The sequence below is a fragment of the Thalia democratica genome, chromosome 6 (genome assembly GCF_965202585.1).
Source record: "Thalia democratica chromosome 6, ktThaDemo2.hap1.1, whole genome shotgun sequence".
Lineage (NCBI taxonomy): Eukaryota > Metazoa > Chordata > Thaliacea > Salpida > Salpidae > Thalia > Thalia democratica.
Genome location: NC_139170.1, coordinates 57,700,402 through 57,705,824, shown reverse-complemented (window position 1 = coordinate 57,705,824; position 5,423 = coordinate 57,700,402). Strand labels below are relative to the sequence as shown.

Here is a 5,423-nt window from a genome sequence, read left to right as displayed (position 1 = left end):
CCTTAACATGTTTTCAAATGTATAATTACTGTTCAATAAGCTAGAAATATGCACATAAAAGATTATTTTACATTATACAAGAACTGCATAAATTTATAAAGATACATTAATTGCTGGAGTAAATAAACCACTTTTTACAATAAATACTTTTTGAAATTCTGTGACTCTGTTGATATTTTAAGTAATGAAAACTTAGCTAAGCAGAGCCTGCAATTAAATATAAATTAACTATTTTTAAAACAATCACAAAACTTTTTATTTTATAAAGACTTTCACATATTTTACTGCATAAACTTAATATACTTAAAAACTTCAACTATTTTGTTACAAAGGTTTTTAATGTTATTATCAACATGCATAAGCAGTTTATTGTAAAAATTTTTTGGAGCTACAAATCTTTATTTATTTTGTAATTATAACAATGGATAAAAAAAATAACATGACAAACTTGGATAGTTTTTTTAAAGACTAAATTATGTACATTGATTTAAGTGTGTTACATTTATTTGGCTTAGTTTGTTTTAAGTAAGTTGATTTTACTTATTGAAAAATGGTGTGATTTAGATACTTATTTTTTTTAAAAAGCTTATTTGTTCTAAAAAATTATTCCAAAGTATAAAAATTTTGCATTTTTTGGAAATTATAAATAGAAAATTATATAGCTCAATGCCAGATATTTATTTTTTGAGTTTGTTTGCTTCAATGGTTTAAGTTTATTAATTATAAGTGTATACAACTTTAGTTCAAGTTTGTTTGCTTAAATGCTAAGCACTTAATTTTTAATGAAGAACAAAATATTAAAGTTGTAATTTTTTCTTGAACAATTGTATTTATTTAATGATAAAAAGTGCACAACATTTAAGTTGTAATTTTGTTTTCTTGAACAGTTAACATTTATTTTTTGATGAAGAGTTAACATTTATTTGTTTGTAAAGTTCACAACATTTAAGTTGTAAATTTGTTTGTTGATAAAGTTTACAATATTTAAGTTTGGTGATGTATATCCTGCTTAGTAAAACATCCTGTATGAATGTTAAACCAGTACATATGTGTTTTAAAAACCTTATTGCATATGATTTTACTTAAAAAACTATAATATTTTCAAATTCTAAAAAATTAAAAATAATAATTAAAATAGCTAAAATGTATAAAAAAAAAACACTTAACTTTTAAAACTTTTGTTAAGTTTAAAAGTAATAATAAATTAGTTTTTTTTAAATCATTGTAAATCATATCAAGTATCTTTTAAATCGCGAAGTTAAATATATAATTATGTAATTAAATATTAAACTTTTTAAAACTGCATGAAATTTTATAATACCAAAAAAAGGCGAATGTTTCAGCTGTTACTTAAATATAAAAATGTAAAAATATTTTAGACAATGTACAAATTATAGCTAGTCATTTTTACTAACAGTATGAGATGTTTTTGTTCGAGTTACTGTGATAGTAATTAAGTTTATTTTCAAAATAACGATTTTCACCAAATACCAGTAGTTGTTTTTGTTTTAATTATTTGTTACTTTCTTTTTAAAACAAGTAACTCTAACAAAAACATAATTTATCCATGTAATTTAATTTTCTGTCTCTATACATTCAAATCAATATTGAGTAGTTTTGTTCAAAAAATAACATAATGATTGCTCTAATAGTTATTCACACATCTTCTACTAAAATTTTATTTATCTGAAGTTAGTTTTGTTTCATTAAAACAGGATTGTTTACTTTGACTAGCTAAAAAATATAAAAAAACAACTCTGTTTTGAAGTACATTTTACTATTGGCAACTATTATCATTGCATCATAAAGATAAAATTTTCAAAAAGTTTAAAACTGCACTAGTTTTATCTGCATAGGTTCAGATTTATCTTTTGTAAAAATTGTAGATTCCCAAAATTCTGGTTCTCAAAATTCCCACACACACTTAAGCTAGTTGGCCTATTATAAACAAAAAAAAAATCATTTCTTAGGTTATTTTGAATTTTTTGAAAACTTAAATTACCTTGATTTTTTTTTGTATATTCTATATTAGTTTTTGTTTTGACATTATTGGAATATTTATATTAAGACCATAGTGTATTTTTTGATCAAATAAAAAACTATTAGTTAGTTTTTAAGTGGAAACAAAAGCTAAATCTCAACATTTAAGAATAATTTTTCTAATAATAGTTTTTTTCTCATAACTTTCTTGAAATACTCATAACTCAGTTATTTTGTGCTAAAATTTTCTCTAGTAATCTTCTTTGTATGCAAGGTTTGTACCTATATGTTTATATGATTTCCACTGTACCCGATAACTCTTAAATCTCTATGTGAAACAACACATAAATCAAATTTTTCTTGTTACATATTATTTTTTAACAGTAATTAAACTGTTATTAGTATAGCAATATATTGTGTATCTTTTCTAAGGCTGTTAAAAAATTCAATAAGAACTTTTGTTTGGTTATTTAGTTTAAAAAAAAATATGAACAATACAAATTATTTTGAAAAAGATATCAAATGTATTTATAAAATTTTACTAACTTAAATACTTTTTTTTGTTGTACTAAATTTAAAGTTCCTATATAAAATACTGATGGAAATCATTTTAAATAAATAAAGCATTTTATATCAAATAACATAATAGAAATTTATTTTTTTCTCTTTATGCTTGAATTAGAACTTTAAAAAATAATTAGAATTAATTTAAAGTATAAAAAACATTTATAAAAGATAAAACAGATTTAGATTACCATGTTGTAAAGTTTCATTAGGATCTGTAAATTAATATAAATGAATCTGATTATGAGCTTTCATTATATGGTTAGTAGGAGTAGTATAAGTTATAAGAAAAGAAGAATCTTAAGAGATGTATTTTTTTATAAATTTTAATGTGATAGTGTGTATATGATTTTTTTAAGGTGTGTATAACTTATATATGCCTAAATACTGTAATTTTTAATTGTTTTTACTAGTTTAAATTTTTCTATAAGTAACTATGTAAAATTATTTATGTATGCAGTTTTTTAACTTAACAATAAAAAGTACATGTTCTTTCTTGAAAATTACCTGATGAAGCTAAAAAAACTTAAAATTAAAGTGCTTAAAACAACCAAAACTTTCAGAGATAAATGCTTAAAACTCTAATCAGGTCACTTTCCAGCATTGCAATGTCAAAACCAAAAGTAATATTTGTTTTGGGGCCACCAGGGTCTGGCAAGGGGACCCAGTGCAAGAAAATTGCTGAAAAGTTCAACTACCTGCACCTGTCTGCTGGTGAATTATTGAGAAATGAGATGAGGGATGAGAGTTCAGAGCATGGCAAATTGATAAGAGACATTCTTAAAGACGGAGGCAAGATTGTTCCAACTAAAATAACTTTGAAACTTCTTGAAAAGGCCATAAAAGACTCTGGAAATAACAAAGTCATGGTTGACGGTTTTCCCCGCAACCAGGAAAACTTTGAGGTATGGAACGAGCAAATGAATGACAAGACTGACTTGGAATTTGTACTTTTCTTGAAATGCAGCCAGCAGACTTGCACCAACCGCATACTGGAAAGGTCTAAGACAAGCGGTAGGAGCGACGACAACATCGACACTCTGAAGAAGAGGTTCAATGCTTGCGCTGAGCTCACCATGCCCGTCATAGAGTTTTACCAGAAAGCAGACAAGCTGAAAACTGTGGACGCTAACGAAGGCGTTGAAGAAGTTTTCAGTGAAGTTTGCAAGCTTTTCGACTGACTTTTTATTTTAAGAGTTGTTTAAACGCTGCTGTTGTTGTTGTGAAATTATAAAACTGACTGTTGCACACTTCAATTCCCCTTTTGATAATTATTTGATACTTAGTTTTGAAGCTTTTACTCAAGAATTGTTTTTGTTTTTGTAATTATTTTGTGTGAATTTATTGAAATCATTCCACACATAAACACAATTTTTCACGAAAATTTGATTTATCAGTTGATAAAAGTTTTTATATGATAATTAAATTTCTTTATTTAACAAATTAATCATAACTAAAAATTTACTCCAAATGTATGATAAATTTTAAAATATTTGTTGTATCTGACTAATTTTAAAGCTTTATCCTAAATGACACATTACTAAAGTAATTAGCCAAGTCAAATTATTTATTTGATTTTTAAACTTAAAGAATTTATCCAGCTTAAAGAATTTAAATGTAGTAATGGTAATCAGTTACTCATGGTTTTATAAGCCTTTAACATTTCAGGTTTTTAAATATATTGATTTTTCATTGCACTTACATAACTGAAAAACTTCAAAAGTTCTATACACAGGCTTGCTTCACAACTATGAAACATTTCCATGGAAAAAGTAAGCATTCTTTTTATTTAAAGTAAAGAAGAAAATAAACTTTTGCTTGTCTGGAATTTGACAATTTATGCAAAAATAACTTTAAAAAGCATGAAATTTGATAAATTTTGAAAAAAAAACAGAAAATCCTAAAGCTTTGAACAGAAAAAAAAAAACTGTAATTTTAATCAATACAGTAATGAAATTAATATTTGATACAAAAATCTATTATATACAATAATTTTTGTTTAGACTTTTAAAGTAGCATTAGATTATGTCTTTAATGTTTACATACTTTTTCAGGTTTTTTTTTATGTTAAATTTAACTAAATTGAGAAAAATTTGTATTTTAAAAATCCTGGAAAAAATTAGAAAACCTGGATAATTTTTTCAAACAACATCTGGCAACCCTTGTCTTGTTGATAAGTTAAATTTGATATTTCAATCTCTTATTAATGTGTAACCTATGGATGTAGCTAACTTAAATAATAATCTAAATTTATACTAAATACTGACATTGAATAATACCTAGGGCTACTCTATATAAAACTAGGCATGACATGAATGAACATATTTTATATAAAGAACACTTTTAAACACTTACAAATATATAAAGATTGTCCTACTTTAGAAGCTACTTTAAATGTAGTCAAAACTTAATACAAGAATCAATCTAACAGGAATATATTTTAATGATGTTTAAAACAAAATAAGATTCAACCACTTAGGATTCAAATAAAGATTAATATAAAAAGTAATATTAAAAAAAATACTTTAAATAAAACAAGAAAACAATATAAAATGTCTGTTCAACATGAATAACATGTTTACTGCAGCAGGCTGTGGCTAGAGTCTTCCACCACTTTCTGTGGCTGGTTTATATAGCAATGTTCTTAACTTTATGTAACATTACATCACTAATTTATTGTCTGCACTTTATTTTCTCCTTATCTTAACTGTTATAATCCTGCATACGTAAAACATATGATCATGAGAGCTTTCTCTTGAACGCTTGAATGATTTTAGCTCAAAACTTTCCATCAAATTTAAACAGTAATTAAGTGCAATTTGATATTCAGTTACAAATAGGTGCACACTGCACAGCTATTCAAATTCAGACAATTCAAA

At 24.8% G+C, this 5,423-nt stretch overlaps 1 pseudogene; it reads left to right on the top strand.

The window, feature by feature from the left end:
• Positions 1-3,138: 3,138 nt before the first annotated feature.
• On the top strand, positions 3,139-3,725 carry LOC145839253 (UMP-CMP kinase pseudogene; annotated as a pseudogene).
• The last annotated feature ends 1,698 nt before the right edge of the window (positions 3,726-5,423 follow it).